Below are 17,320 nucleotides of genomic sequence, written 5' to 3' on the forward strand. Positions count from 1 at the left end.
ACCCATATACAGCACTGTATCAAAAAGACAAACCAGAAACTCAGGTTACTCTACAGAAATAAAAAGTACCTAACCCACGACTCAAAAATATCTCATCATTCTTCCTTCCTTGTCTTCTGTACACCTCTCTTATCTTTACCTATCTTCAAACCACCCTGTTAGCTAAACTATGCCAAACATATTATAGTGTTGCAAGATTTGCTAGTAGCCAGCCTTACAAATCACATCACTGCCATGCTCTGAAACAACTTCACTGGCTGGACTCCCCCAACACCTCCTTTTCTCCCAGCTGCAACTCACACACTTTTTACTATCCAAGCCCTTAGCTTGCCCTGCTCTCTCCTCCCTAATATCCCTCTACTCCCCCTCTTACACTCTTTGTAGCTCAGACCAGCACCGAATTGACACCTACCAACCTAACAAAAATATTGGCAAACTTCTCTACAAATACTGTGTCCCAGACTTGGAAAAATCTCCCCCTAACATCTGAACCATTTCTAGTACAAATCTCTTTAAAATCAAACTCAAAAATCTTTTCCTAAATGTCAGCACCTGCCACTGCCAAGATCCCACATAATCTCCCATGCACCCCAACCATACACCTGTTTACCATCTCTCAAATTGCTACCACAGCTGTCTTCATTGACCTATTACATAATTTTACAATTCTTTTCATGTGCTCTATATCTGTCTCTCACCTATATACATCTTACCTATGACTTTGTTATTTCTAATGTATCCTCAATTTATATATATTTCTACTTCTGCCTGTAATTACCTTTAAACATTTTTCTAAGCCTATAATTTATATTTTCTTTATAGCCTGATTAAATATTTGTAAATTTGTATTTCCTGTAATGTATGTCATTCTTCTGAAAGGTGTATCATTCTTTTGTAATGTTTTCATATGATTCTTTTCTAATGTTTCATACACTGCATTGTAAGTTGGAGCTTTTCTCCCCGGGTCTCCATTAAAAGCGGGTCACTGGCTCAGTTGAACTCACCCGGTTAACAAATGACAAATAAATGAATAAATAAATAAATTTGCAATGTATCAGCACAATGCTGCATCTTTTACCCAGATGATACGAGAATAGCAGCAGGTGTGAGATAGACCATTATGGGTGTGTGCAGCAACATGCCAACTCTGTTCATCTTATAAAAGGGAAGGAAATGGGGCAGCTAGGAAAGTAAGAAATGGGAGAACAGTAAGCAGTGTGGAGCACATAAGGAAAACCATAAGACACGAAAAGCGTAGGAGAGGAAATGTATATTTTTCAGAGCATGAGGTCCTTTTATGTATAGAAAATAAGGTAGTGAGGAATATAGTGAGGTTTGGCTGTGGGTGGAACAGAGGGAGAAGGGCATATAGCAGGGGCAGACATACAAGCATAAACACAGACACAGACTCAGACATACAAGACTGGCAGATTTGCATAAGGTCAGCAGAACAGCTGATGGACACAGATATATACAGTGGCAGTCATTTGTTAAGGGGGAGGGATGGACAATAAACAAAGAATGGGAACTGACACATGAAATAGAGAAAACACAATGATGGGGATGGTGTAGAATCCTGGGATGGTTGGATGTTAGACTAGTAATCAGAATGTAGAAGTACTGTAGTTCACGTCTTGTCACAAAATTTAGCTCTTGTTTAGCCTTTCAGCTAATTAAGTATTTTATAGTTAATCAGAGTGTTCCCACCAGAACTTCAAATAATAGTCTATGGAAAAGTAAGGCCACCTACAAGCAAGTCAAATGCAAAAGCAGGATCATCTGCATGAGCCCAAACAGATTATCAAGAATAAATGTGAATGAATGTGCAGCAGATAAATAAACAGTTCTTGAAGGGAAGTAAGTCAAGTTTGAATTATATGGGCATACTGGCTGGTACCTAGGTTCTAATCAGGAGCATCATATACCTGTAAAATTGTATAGATTATGTTTATCCATGCTACCTACCAATCATCAGCCTTCCTATTACCTCACCATCCTATTCTTTCTTGTTTGAATGAGAGATGGCTATGGGAGATCCACATCCAGGCAACCACCAGGGTTTTCTGCTCAACAGTAACTCCTGATACCCCCTAGTAGCTGATGGACATAGAAGGAATACCACACTCTCAAACCTGTATGCTACTGTGCATGTCTACTCTTGACTGCAGCTTGCACTTCTTGGTATGTATGCATCTGCTGTGACCCAAACACAGTTTGTAAAATTAAGACACTCATGTCAGTACAGCAGTGAGCCTAGTTGCCTCCCTTCCCCTAGTGTGGTTGAGCTGGCATTGGAGCTCACTCCCATCTTTCCCCAACTGTTGTGCCAGCCATGGGTCAAAACTAGATCAACTTGGTTTTATTTAAGGCTTCATCTTTCTTTCTGTCTATCAAAAAGCCAACATGCACTTAACATTTTTGAGTAGGAGCAAAATCCCTTATCATGAAGTGGAATTTGAGATGTGCCTGCCAGAAAAGAAAATAAGAAAATGAGAAGTAAAGTAGTGACTTTGCCAGATTTAGTAAGCAAAAGATGAAGTTAAGATTTTAAATCTGTATTTTGGAACTGCTACTTGGCTTGTAATGGATTAAAACTAGCCGTGTGACTGTAACTCCAAGCATGATACAAATGGAAGATGGTGTAAAAATGTATCTCTTGCAAGGAGCCAAGCTCACAAACTTACAATCATGACAACATTCAGTACCTCATTCTCCTTAATCCTCAGTGACACCAACATACAGCTGAGCATTGCACTTCCTAAAGGTTGCTCACAGTGGGAATACCATTCATCTCCAACAACAAATAACAAAACACTAAGAAAGACGTGAGTTATTTGTAATGGTGCTGCTAGTAAAGAGCGGACAGGGTGGAAGGACTTCCACATGAAAAATTCATCCTCTAAGACACTTAGGGCCCATCCTATTAACTAAACATTTATGACCTCTCCTTCCCAAGTCTTCTTGCTCAGAATTGCATTCATTTATATAATGGGCTGAACATTAATGTGATGCCTGTTGGAGAAGAAATGATCCTATGTCTTTTCCATCCATCTTAACAGTTGGGTTATCAGATTAGGCAGGATATGACAAGAGCCTGGATCCAGGGCTGTGACTTCTCCCCTACCCGTAATTCCCTTTACTCTCCAGATTACCTCAGATCTCATTTGCCACTTGAGAAATCAAGATGCAGTTCAAGTGTTCTGTATCCTGTGGTTGGAAAGTGGTTTAAATTGCTTTTTTTCTAAAATTTCTTCTCTTAGATAGCTTATTGTACTAGTACTGTCATCTTTGTGACTGCATTTAGTGTGCTGTTAACTTAATGTTTAGCCTTTGTTAGAGAGCCCCCCCCCAAAAAAAAAAAATGTAAACTGCTTAGCTAAGTTTTAAACAGTATTTGCAACTGGAAATGTTGTTTGCCATATTAGTGGAGTTGGTGTTTGTTGATAGTTTTTCTTCATCTTTTAGGAGACGTCTTTGTTTTTTGTGTCATGTGGTCATTGTGATATTTTTTCAACTATGGCAGACAAGGTCACTGGTTTTAAAAAATGCACTATTTGTGGTCACAAAATCCTACACCAAGACCGTCATACTCGTATTTATTGCTTAGGTTTAGCTCACCTTGAAGTTGAGTGCTAAGCCTATGACTAAGTTCAGGGCCAGGCCACTCTCTGACTGTCACAATAAATAAGTTCTTAAGGGCCTCTTGCCTGCCCATGTGGGAGTGTTGGCATCTTCCACCTCAGGAGTTTCCTCACCTTCTTGTAAGAAATCCAAAAATGTTAGGGTCAATAAGGTGAATAAGGAGAAATAGAAGGAGAAGGAAAGGGAGAATGAAAATATTTTAGAAAAGCCCATGAAAAGGTCTCCAGATCTGTCAGGCCCATCTAGCCCAGCTCTGAAGACTCAGAGACATATGGCTTCATCTTCTGCCAAGATTCTTCATATGCATTCTACATCTCCACCCTCTCACTTCTCCCTGGAACCATCTAGTCCTAAGCTCCATTCCCCTGTATTACAGGATAGACCACAGTGTTCACCCAGACCACCATCGATGGCTTCTTCCTTCAGGTCCTTGAGGAGTCTATCAGAAACCAACATTTACATGTTGATGTGGATTTTGACCCAGATTCAGCTGGGGGCTCTCCCAGCACTTATCCCCAGCAGTGGCTCTGGGCATGTTCCTTTCTACCCAGACCTTAGTCTCTCTGGTATCAGTATGACCTTCAGATTTGATGCACACAATTCAGAGTCACCCCCATGGGGTACCTGCATCAGAACCAACAGAGGTTTTGACTTCATCTCCAACTGTTTGTTTCCCTCACCCTCTCAACAATATGCCCATTGGAGCTGGAGTGTTGGAGTTGAAGCTAGGGGGTCAGGTTCAACTGCAAAGTTTTCAGAGCTGTACTTGCCCATAGGAGCTTCAGCTGTAGACAGTTTAGCTATGGTCATTCTCTATCATTCTTGGTGCAGGGGGTAGAGCCTCAGTCCCTGTCTCAACTTTGGCTTTTGAGAGGGTCCTCTCTAGGTCAAGAGAGGCACTGTCTCAGTCTCACACAATTCTGTCCTGATCCCCTTTTGATTCTGTGACCGTGTTTGCTCATCCTGTCTGACACAGGCACTCAACATCATTAAGCCTTGAAAGTTGTCACATGGCAAACTCCCCTTTTAATTCTGACCCTTGCCTAGAAGTCCCCTGGGGGAGGACCATAGGAAATGGGCCTAAAAGAGAAGGCATCTAGAATTCTCTACAGAGTCTGTCACAGAAGATATTGATTTTGTAGAATGGGAGAGATCCATAAAGATCCCTCTCTAGAAGATGTCTCCTTTGGGGATATTCTATAAATGAAGAAGCAGAGAAGGGGGTTGGTCCACTGTAGCCTTTCCCTGGAGGAGTCCATATTCCTCAAAGCTTTTGGGGCTAGGTCATCTGCCTCCTGGGTGGTCCTGCCCACTGATGAGCTAATAGACCTGGTTTCTAAGTGGGCATGGAAGGAGCACAATGTGGTGGAGCCTCTCCCATGCAAACCAGATAAAATATTGGTTGCACCTAAAAACAAGTCCCATTGGAACAAGGGTACTCCAGTAGATGCCATGGTTGTTATGGTACCTACCAAGATGGAGCTCATGGAGGAGATCACCTGTGTAAATTCCCCAAACCAAGAATCTAGTGCATTGGACAGACTTGGGAAACAGCCATATGCTTCAGTGACATTTGCTCTATGAGCGCTGAATTACTTGACTCACATGATTCATTTCCCATGAGATTTGACCAAGGAACTGTCAAAATTCCTCTTGGTAATCTACCTACTGACATCGAAAAATCAGTGAAATCACAGTTAACTACTCTACAGTTTATGACCAATGTGTCCATAGGTCTACTCTCTAACCCAGTTGATGGCACAGCAAGGGAAGCAGACACAGGCATTGCTATTCTCCAGTACACCTGTATGCACCTATATGATTTTGCAGAAGGCTTTAGGATGTCCTTCATTAATGCTCCCTTTTAGGCTCCAGGTTTTGGACCAATGGTTAAAAGAAATGCTTACCAGAAGTGATCAAAAAGACAAGACCCTGTCTGCTGTTGGTATAAGTTTTTTCACCCCCTAAAGGACTTTTCCCCAAACCAAAAGGGTGGAAAAAACTGTGGTTTCAAACGTCCTAGGGTTTTGCCCAGGATGCTTCTGCTGACAGACCCCCCACAGTGCAGAGGGATAAATAACTTTACGGGACATTGCCCTATGGTAGAAGGCAGTCCAAAAAGGAAAAGTTTTAAGGTCCCTTCAAGAAACCCTTCCAGTGCTCTTGAATAATTGCCCGACTACCACACTCTGGTGGCAGTCGGGGGGGGGGGGTGCATTTATCCCTGCACCCTCACATCTTGTGAGCCATCACTCAAGATTCCTGAGTGCAGTAAATAATCACCAGAATCTATATTATTCCCTTTGTTTCCCCTCTGCAGAAGAGAAAGAAAATTCCTGATGTTCCACCCAATCAGATAGAATTAGCAGCATTGCAAGTTACAAAGTTACTAGAAAAATGAGTTGTCCAGGAGGTCTCACCAGACCAGCAAGGATCCAGAGATTATTCAAGGTTCTTTTTGATTCAGAAGAAAACCAGGGACCTCAGGCCCATTCTGGACCTAAGCTGTCTCAACCAGTTTGTGAGACAGATAAAATTCCAGATGGTCATGGTTCAGTCCATTCTGACTGTTTTGAGGAAGTACAACTGGATGTACTTGATAGATCTCCAGAACACCTGCTATCATATTAAGAGATCAAGGCAGTCCAAGAAATTTCTCTATCTGGAAGCCAGTCATTTTCAGTTCACACACTGCCCTTTAATCTCACCGCAGCTCCTGTGTGTTTATCAAATGCATGGCTGTTGTGGCAGTATATCTCAGGCTGCAAGCATTCCTCATGTTCCCCTACTTGGAAGAGTGGGTCCTCACAACATCCACCAGAGATCTACTAATTCAGTGCAGGGACTACTTGCTCTATTTAGTCCTACACATGGGAATTATAATCAACCTTGGAAAAAGCCACTTGACACCAGCACACTAGACAGAGTTTATAGGTTACCACCTGAACTCAACTACTCAGATAGCCAGACTTCTGGAATTTAGAATTCTGTCTGTATATATCAAATAACTTTAGAGGCCCTTTCTCTTCCCAACCCTTCAACAAGGCTTGTCCTGTGATTACTGGATTCCATGCTTGTATCGATTATATCAGTACACAGGCAAGATTCTACATGAGAGCCCTGTAGTGGACACTTTCAGTATAATGATCCTTGCTGTATTACACCCTTCATGCTACATAACATCTCACATGGGTGTACAGAAAACATATCCATTGGTGATTGACCTCCTCAATAGTAACTTGGGATTGTCCATTCACCCTTCCTCTCCTGATAGCTACTGTGACCATGGACTCTTCCCTTCTGGGGTAGGGGGCATTATGAAGGTGAAGATGGTTCAAGGCACATGGCAAATGACAGAGGCCAGACTTCACATCAGTGTCTTGGAAATGAGGGCAGTTTTTCTAGTGTTGCAGGCACTCAAGACTCCCTTCTGGAGGGTATGATACTGATACAGTTAGACAACGAGGTGGTGGGCTGGTATATCAGCAAACATGGAGGAACTCATTCATACCCATTGTGTCAGGAAGCCATGAGAGTGTGGCAGTGGGCCATATCTTCCTGATGCTTTCTGTTAGCAACACACATCCTGGGGACTTCCAATACTCTAGCAGACGAATTGAGCAGGTCTGTTTTTCTGTCTCACGAGTGATCCCTCAGTTCATCAGTAATGATAATGATTTTCAGTTGTTGGGGCCAGCCTTGCTGCAGTCTTTTTGCCTCCATCTAAACAACAAATGCCATAGCTACTTTGCCATGATTCCTCCACAGGAACAGTCTCTGAGGGATGCTGTAGTACACAGTTGCCCTTGGGTCTCTTATACACCTTTCCACTTTTTCCAGTGATAAACACATTTCTTCAGAAACCCATAGGTGTAAGTCAAAAGTAATTCTCATTGGTCTTGACAGGTTTTGTTATCTTCCCCTGGCCTCATCTGAAATCTGCTCTTAGGTGCTAGATCCACATCCAGACCTGCTGATTCATCAGCCTTGCCAAGACATAAAAATCCAGAAATAAACCACATGTTTTTTCCAGTTCTAATGGTGGCCAGAGATGTCAGGCTAATCTACTTCAGTCATTCATATTTTGTCCTTCTTACAAGCAAAAAGGTTTATCTAAACAAATGAAAAGATTTACCATGTGGGCTTTTTCCAAAGATTTGGACCCATTCTCATGTCTGTTACCATATATTTTAGATTTTTAAGTGAATTTGTTTCAGAAAATCACTAGTTTCTCAACCATCAAAGAGCAGTTAGCAGCCATTTCCAATTTTAATGTTGACCAAAACCAAACATCCATTGCTTCCTTTAAAATTTACAAGGGCTTTTTGATGAGGAACCTTTCTTCTAAAACCACCAATCTAGGACCCAGTTCCTGTATGGGATATTACTGTCATGCTACAGGCATTAATTAAGTCTCCCTTTTAGTCTGCATCTTCAGTAAACTTGAAATTCCTTACTTGGAAAATTATCTTTCTAGTAGCAATTATGTCAGCTAGGAGGATTTCTGAGCTACATGCATTGTCTTGCAGACCCCCTTACCTTGTGTTTCAAAAGGATCAGGTATACTTGCAAAGTAATTAACATTTTCTACCAAAAGTGGATTCTGAAGTGAATCTTGATCAGAAAATCAACCTACAAGTGTTCTTTCCAAATTTTCGACAAAGGGGAATATATGGTATAGTTGATGGATATTCATCTTCAACTCAGGTTTTATTTACATCACACAAAGGATATCAGAAAGGCAGACCAGCTTTTTCTTTTTCAAAAACTAAATTGGGTCAAGGAGTTTCTAAAGTGACCCTGTCCAGTTGCCTTTCCAACTTTAATGCTTTTGTTTATTAAAAAAAAAAAACAAATAAAATTACCTTTATCTAACAGACCAAAGGCTCATTCATCTAGAGCTGTGCCTGCCTTCACTGCTTTTTTGGTAGAGTTTTCATTAATGAGATTTGTGCTGTGGCTACTTGGTCTACAGTTCCATACATTTGTGTCACATTACAGGTTGGATGTACAATCCAGATCTTGTACATTGTTCGGCTCCACCTTACTTTGGAATGTCCTTCCATGAGACTGCTCATGTTCTCAGGTATCTTGGGAATCTGTTCCAACTGTTGAGTAAGACAGAAAAGACAACACTGGATATGAAATTTATGTACTTGCCAAATTGCCAGATGCATATTGTATTGCTCCGTCCAGCTCAACATTCCCTTCCTCTGTTCCCCATCCTAAACACCCTATAACCCTAATTTTGAGACAGACTGAACAAGATCCCTACCCAGTTTGGCTTTGTTAAGGGCAGATCATGCCTCCTAAAGCTGGTGGACTTCTTTGAGACAGTTACCAAGGCTATAGATGAGGGAAACGTGGTACACACAGCCTACTTAGACCTCGCTAAGGCCTTCAACACCATTCCCCATTCTGGTATTATAGACAAGCTCACCAACCTGAACATAAACCCCTACGTCACAAGATGGGTTTCCAACTGGCTAATGGACAGAACCCACATGGTGAGAGTTGCGGGGGCTAGGTCCGACTCTAAACTGGTTACAAGTGGTATTCCCCAGGGCTCAGTCCTAGGACCCCTCCTGTTCGGCATATAATTCTCAGAGATACAGGTAAGCACAGGAGGAATATGGCTGACCAAGTTCACAGACGAATGCAAACTAGGGGCTATAATTGACTCTCCGGCGGACTCAGATATCCTCCAAAAGGGTCTCACTGAGACAGATATCTGGTCTCAAAATCATGGCCTCAAGCTAAATACCAAAAAGTGCATAGTCATCCCCTTTGGAAAAAACAAAGTACCCACAAACTACCACATAGGTGGTAGTCCCCTAAATACGAAAGACATAATAAGGGATCTGGGGACCCAAGTAGACAGTAATCTCACCTTTGATAATCACATTGCCAAAGTGGTTAGAAAATCCTTCTATGTGGCCCACCTAATCACAAAAGAGTTTGCATCCAGATCAAAAGAGGTCATTGTGCCCCTCTACTCATCACTCATCAGACCCATCATAGAGTACAATGCCCCATTTGGGATGTACCTTACGAGATACCTGCAACAGCTGGAAAGACCAAAGAAGTACCTCACCAAAAGGATCACTGGCCTCAAATAGATGCCCTATGCAGCTCGACTGAAGAAACTCCAGTTGTACTCGGTTGCATACCGCCTACTCATAGGTGATCTCTGCCTGACATACAAGGCCATGTCCAACCCAGAATTGATGGACATGCTCCACCTAAAGAAAAACTTATCTCCTCAAGCCACATGCTCTAGGGATCTAAACCTCACCACAACAATAAATAGGATGTACTGGAGGGATAGATTCCTGTCCCAGAGACTTTCCATGCTTTGGAACAAGATCCCAATCTACATTAGGCAGAGCTCCTCGCTAACACTCTTCAAAAGAAACCTTGACGAGTGGATGGGAAACAGAAAGTTTACCTCGGGGGTCACTTCAGTGGCTCTGCTGGACAGAGGCACAAGGAACTAATCTAAGGGGGCGGTGAAAGCCAACACATTCTGGCTAGGCTTATAAATGCCTTCAGGCAGATAGCCTAGTACCAACCTATGAACCTAACCTATGAGCCTTTAAATTGTCACTTTTCTGACTTCTTATTGATCAGTTGAACCTGGTCAGGGGCCTTGTATTTTGAACAGCCACTTACTGTAACATCTGTCTCTTGTCATTCAGTTGTAAGTTGTTGGGTCTGTGTTAGGCTCACTAGACGCAATACTTGCTACAAGCAGGCAAACTCCATCTGATGTATTCTGGGGACTAGAGGAAATTATGGGTAGGGAGGAGTCAGAGCCCTGGATCCAAGCTCTTGAAAAAATACCCAAGGTCAAATCCTATAACCCTACTCTTGAGACAGAATGAACAAGATTTAAAATATTTAGTGTTATAGTAAGGACATAACTTTCATTTCTCCAACCAGATATTAATGTATGAAAACAGCCCTACACCAGCTCACAGCCTCATGGCAATATATTAAGCCACTGTGAATTACAGGCAGAAAAAAAAAAAAAAACTGCTACCATCTTGTTTACACTTGCTAAATGCAATTTTATTTAGCACTCATGAAAAAATAAAATAAAACAGAACAGTGGTTATAAGGACTTGTCATTTCCCTTCATTTAGCAAATGTGAGGAAAACAAAATAAATAAAAAAAGAATTAAATTAACTGTAGTGCCAGTAGGACTTACAGTTGGATCTGCCATCTATCAGAAGCAGGAATTACATTGTGTGTGTGTGTGTGTGTGTGTGTGTGTGTGTGTGTGTGTGTGTGTGTGTGTGTGTGTGTGTGTGCAGATGTTGTAATACTTTGCACTATGCGTTTCATATTACTGTTTGTCTTTATGTATTTCTTCATTTGTTTGATCACATTGTAACTCCTGAGGTGTACACAGTCAAGTGAATGGTTGTAGTTGATGGGCACATTTGTGTTTGTGTGTGTGTTTCTGAATATGTGAGAGTCTGCTTGTCTGTGCTTCTGTGTGTGTGTGTGTGTGTGTGTGTGTGTGTGTGTGTGTGTGTGTGTGTGTGTGTGTGTGTGTGTGTGTGTGTGTGTGTGTGTGTGTGTGTGTGTGTGTGTGTACATATATATATATATATATATATATATATATATATATATATATATATGTATATGTGTGTGTGTGTGTGTGTGTGTGAGTGTGTATGTGGGTGTGCATCTGAGATTCTGTACATATGTGAGACTGGTCTCTACCACTACATCTGTATGTAAATGTGTGTGTGTGTGTGTGTGTGTGTGTGTGTGTGTGTGTGTGTGTGTGTGTGTGTGTGTGTGTGTCTGTATGTGTAAAGCTCTGTGTGCGTGTGTGTGTGTGTGTGTGTGTGTGTGTGTGTGTGTGTGTGTAGACATTTTTGAATACTTGTGTAACTTACATAATACTTACCCTAACAGTAATTACATATCCTACAGCACTTTTGAAACACTAGGCAAAAGAACTGTTTTACTTTAAAATTATAAAAAAAAGTAAATACTAATATATACGAGTGTATAATAATGCACATTCACTGCACCTCAGAGAGAGTGAGATTGGTAGTGAAGCACTTGTCCCCATTTTTCCCTTGGTGGCTGCAAGCTACTGTGTAAAGTCAACAACAGTACAGCACCACATAAATACCTGTCATTAGTATTAGCTGTGCTCAAGTAACTGTGATACATGCAATTATGACTACAGCAAGTGCTGAATATATTTATATAATGCATGTCCGTGCATCTGTACACACACATTTGTAGATATGTAAACACAGTCACGATCAATATGATAAATGCAACATGCACTAAAAGTAGGTGGCATTGATTTTGTAAACAAATGTGAAGTAGTTTATACAACAACATGCTCGAGAATCAATTTAGCTACAAGAAATGAATAAAAATCAAAGGCATCCTGGATTACTTTGGATTGCAAATTGTGCTGTTCTACTTTAAAGCATTTTAAGCCTGTTAGTTCTTTCTGTTTTTATATGTCAGCTCTAGAAAAGATGTTAGTTACATTTTTCATGACATGTCAGTAGCATTAATGGAGCTGGTTTTAAATGTCCCATTTCATGTTTTATATGCAAGCATAGATGAGGCTTGCCTAACATATGAAGTCATGAGAAAGCAGGATTAATCTTGCTGTTAGAAACAGCTAGTTTCAAATGCAAAATATTTGCAAGCTTCTACTTTTACAAAACAGATGAGAAATTATTAACCGAATATCATCATTATCGTCATCATCGTAAGATTTAAAGATGCTGGATATGATAGCATGGCTAGACCATTTGAGAGCAGTACCTAGAAGCTGTGGTATTAGTCTATATTCTGTTATTACAGTGAATTATATTATGAACATCTCTGTCATTCTCAGTCTTGTTACCATAGATGATTATACTTGTAATCTTAGAAAAAAAAACACAGGCACTCCCATATCTCTAAATCTTTGTATGAAAACTCCACATTCATTCAACATTGGGGAAGGAAGTATGAAGCAGTCAATAGTTTCACTTGGACTTGAGCATGTAAGTAATTTTCAAGTTACAGTTTATTGGATTGACACATTAACCCCCAGGGAAAGCAATGACAACTATTTTCTAGTAATAACTTCACAATGTGTTCACAATCTATGGTATGAGCCATAAATCCTGCATTGCTGTTACCAGTTTAACTGACAGATGGGCAAGGTATGAATCCCACCTCTGTCAACAAATAATATGAGGTACACGAGTGTTGAGTCCACATACATGCCTTTACCACCCAATATGCATACCAGACAGTGACTGGCCTTAAGAGTTAAAAGAAAAAAGTAGTTAACAACTGCCTTAGATTATGACCAACACCTGTCACACCCATATAAGCTTTACACCATCAGCTACATAACAGGGTTATAACGTCTGACTTTCCAGGATTTCACCCTTCTTTTGCAAACTTATTAACAGTAACTTGGACTTTTATATACATATACGTGTGTTTTTGTGTGTGTGTGTGTGTGTGTGTGTGTGTGTGTGTGTGTGTGTGTGTGTGTGCATGCATGTGTGTGCGTGCGCACGCGCATGTGTGTGTGTGTGTGTGTGTGTGTGTGTGTGTGTGTGTGCATTTGTGTATGTGTATGTATGTGTGTGTGTGTGTGTGTGTGTGTGTGTGTGTGTATGTGTACACACACACACACACACACACACACACACACACACACACACACACACATGTATGTAACTCAGTATTTGTTTATTAAAACAAGAACACTCATCCCTCTACCTACTTAACTGAATAAACTACTGGGAACTTCAACAATGTGTCTTTATTCCTCCCACAGGAAAGGTATCAGAGAGAGAGAGTCTCCTAGATCTGCTAGCTTAAGTGATTTTATCTGAACTTATCCTTTATACTCTGTTTCATGTTAGTTCTGTCACCATTTAAATCACAGGTGGGATACCAGACTTCACTCAAGCCCTCTGGATTACCTCTATCTTCAAGTGCAAATAACAGTTCCAAGCAAAGAATGAAAATATGGTGACAGCTGTGGTTCAATACTCTACAAGGTCCAAACACAAATAGAAGCTGTCTTTCCTTTTAAAACCAGTTGCAAAAATGCACAGACAATTCATAGTTATGTACTATTCAATTGGTCTGACCATTACAAGCCTAAAAAAAAAACTTCAAAAGTTCCTTCCAGGCTAAAGGAGCGCAAGACCAGATAGACCGGGACAGAATTTGAGACTGCCCACCTAGTTATCTAGGTTTACCTTGAAGATGATGAGGGTGCTACTCTAATTATTGCAAAGTGGATTTTTGTTCCAGAGCTGAAGGATATATTGGGGTATAACTCTGCAATGTCAATATGTCTTATTTATCTACTCATGAGGGTACAGTGTCTTTAACCTGGTATTTCAGGTACCATTTGTTCAGTAAAGAAATAAGAGGTTAAAAAAGTTAGTGTCGTTCATGGCTTGAAAGGCTAGACACAGATTTTCATGGAAGGGTTTATATGAGACTGAGTACAGAGAGAGGGCCGCCAGTCTGTTCTAATAACTAAGATTTTTGAGGCCACTGATCTTTTTAGTTATGCTTCTCTGAGGACTCTCAATTTGAATGATATGTTCAGACAGATTCATGCCATAAGGTGCATTGTATTCAATAATGGGTCTGTTGAAATATGCGTAAAGGGGTGAAATAAGACTTTTTTTATCTAGAGGAGATGCCTTTGAAAATTAGATGAGCCAAACAGAAGGCTTTCTAAACTACTACAGAGATGTGATTTATTTATTTTTTTTACATTTGTTAACCGGGAGAGTCCGACTGGACACACGTCCGTTTTCAGCGGAGGCCCAGGGAGAAAAGCTCCACATTAAGTATTATTTGCATTATACAGTTAAAAAACATAGCATTTAAATATAGACATTAGTCCAGTTAAGGACGCAAGACAAGAAGAAAACAGATGTAAAACAGCTATAGAGCATAGTACAATTTTAAAATATGGTGACATACTAAACATGGTTAAAATGTAGTTGTGATTCATCAGTGAACAATTGATACAAACTGTTTTTGAGGTACATAACAGCCATTAGCAGTTGTTGCTACAAGAAGTTAGTATTATGTGGTAGGTAGCTGGGAACATTAGTAGCCAAGCTTGCTAAGAGTAGGTTGTTGATTGGGGCTGAGAGAGGTGGTGGGTGGGGGAGTGGATGGTATTGGGGAGGTTGCAAGGGCATATCTGGCAAGTTTTGAAGTGTGATTTTAGTAAGGATTTAAAGTGGGTGCAAGAAGTTACAGAGGTAATTGAGGATGGGTGATGGTCAAAGAATATGAAGTTATCAACAAGAGTGCCTAGATCCCTTAACAATGCCTGATTGGAGGTGTGTCACCTATATGGAATGTGAAAATGTTTTGCTTACCATAATGAACTGTACTATATTTGTTTACATTTAACTTGAGACCGTTGTCCTTGCACCAGCTATTGATGTAATCTGACCCATGTTGAAGCAATTGTGAGTCAGTGGAAGATTGAATAACACCACCCAATTTACAGTTGTCTGTAAACGTAGATAACCATAAGCTAGGAGTGTGGTCTGAAGGTCTGAGAGACAGATGCCAAATAGGAGAGATCCAAATACTGAGCCCTGTGGTACACCACTGGTGACTTTTTACTTTCAGAAGTGGCAACTGTGACTCTAACCACATAGGTTCTGCCAGACAACCAGTAAGCTATCTACCTTACAACATAAGCATTTATATTCTAATTTACATGTTTGTCGGCAATGGCCGCATGGGGAATATTTATTTATTTGCATTTGTTTACCGGGATGGTCCAGTGGGCCATAACAGCCCATTTTCAGTGGAGACCTGGGGAGAAAAGCTCCACATTAAGAAAGTGCATACAACTATATAGTACATATAATTAATATTATACAGAATATGTAGTAGAACAGCATACAGAGAATGTATGATATACTACATACAATACATTCAGTATATATACAGACATTCAGTTGCAAAGAACAATAAGGTTAAACATACTTTGCTAAAAGATGTACTTCATAAAATAGATTTAAAATATGTATAGAAATTCAGTTGCAAGGAAACAATAAGCTAAAGATATGCTATGCTAAAAGTAAAGAAAGTTTAATTGAGCAAGGTGATAGAATCACTGTCAGGGAAGTAGGTATAACCATTATAAAAATAACAGAGTATGTTATGACAAAAAAGAATTAAGCACCAATGAGAGGAGTAAAAGTACATTATCTTTACACAGGTACAATCTGCAGCAAGTTAAATACTTAAAGATAAAGCACCTAAAAATACAGAAGAATATTTGAGTTGTGAAATAATAAAGGGTTAGGATAACTGAGGTTCCATGTAAACAAGAGAAAGGCTTCAGCTTTAGTAAAGCAGAAAAATGTGAATAGTATCAAAGACCTTGGTTAGACTGAGATGTGCTATATGCACTTTATAACCACTAGCCACTGCTTTGGTTACTTGTTACTAAGGTTAAAGAGGTAGGACCATTCCTTGACAAAGCCAAATTGATGAGGGACCAGTGTTAAGCAATTTTTAATGTCCAGATTAATATCATCTAAGACAATATACTCTATAGCTTTACCCGTGGCAAGTAAATCTAATGGAGCTATAGTTACCAAGGTCCGTGTTTGGGATACGTTTGTGTAATAGCATTACAATGTCTGTTTTCCAGGCTTCAGGAATGTAACCAGTGGATAGGCTTAGATTTAAGATTAGTAGGAGTTGATAGGCCATATTTGCACCAATATTCAGGCCACCTAGTATATTATCAGGTCCCATGGATGAGGTGTTTTCAGATTTTGACAGGGCTAACCGAACTTGTTCCATAGCAATTTAAGGACATTGCTGGGACTGTGGAATCTGTGGAATAGTTATTACTGTGGGTAGAGTAGAATATGTACTAAATTTGTCAGGTAGAATATTAGCTATTTCCTTTGTGTCAAAGTGTGCAGTACTATTCTTGACTAGCTCTTAACATTGTCTGGTGTTAGTTCATAACTTCCTGATATAGTTTAAGGAAGATGTGTAGTTAGTTTTGGTTGTAGTGGTTATTTTAAACTCATCTTTGAGTTTCCTAATGATTCCCTTAAGCTCTTCATTAGTTTGCTTAAGTGTGTTTTTAAAGTAGTTATGCACATCTAGAGAAATAAAAAAAAAAACATTTGCATGTTTAAATCCAAAAAAAGCAAATACTGTCTGCAGTTCATATTGTGCAAAAGGAAGTCACTGTAAATCTCTAACATTTAGTTTTTCTGACAGCATCATTGATACGTAAACGAACTACTGGCTTACATGAAAATTGCAGACAAACATGTTTTTTCATCACTAAGCATCAAATGCAATAATTTATTCCTAGCAAATCAAGTCAACATGAATATTATAGTAACTAATTATGTGTTTGTAACAACTTACCAAATATCTCTTAAAGGCTGGATAGAGTAGAATAAAATACTATTCAACAAACAACTTTCATGAAAATTGTACTATAATGCTACTTACATCATAAATATATTTGATGATGCCACAAGATACATTTTCTTTTTACCTGAGCAGAACTTTACAATTATATAACAGAAGCTGATTGCACTACATATAAGGCAGAAAAATATATAAGATTTACAAGTTTTGATAATCCATTTCTGAATCTTC

General features: G+C 39.8%; 1 protein-coding gene across 1 annotated transcript in view; it reads left to right on the forward strand.

Annotated features, from left to right (window-relative positions):
• Positions 1–17,320, forward strand: part of LOC122803879 (coiled-coil domain-containing protein 170-like) — a 1,585,583-nt gene that overhangs the window by 652,037 nt on the left and 916,226 nt on the right. The gene's annotated exons all lie outside the window — the stretch shown is intronic.

The sequence above is a fragment of the Protopterus annectens genome, chromosome 6.part0, assembly GCF_019279795.1.
Source record: "Protopterus annectens isolate FY-2018-M chromosome 6.part0, PAN1.0, whole genome shotgun sequence".
NCBI lineage: Eukaryota > Metazoa > Chordata > Ceratodontiformes > Protopteridae > Protopterus > Protopterus annectens.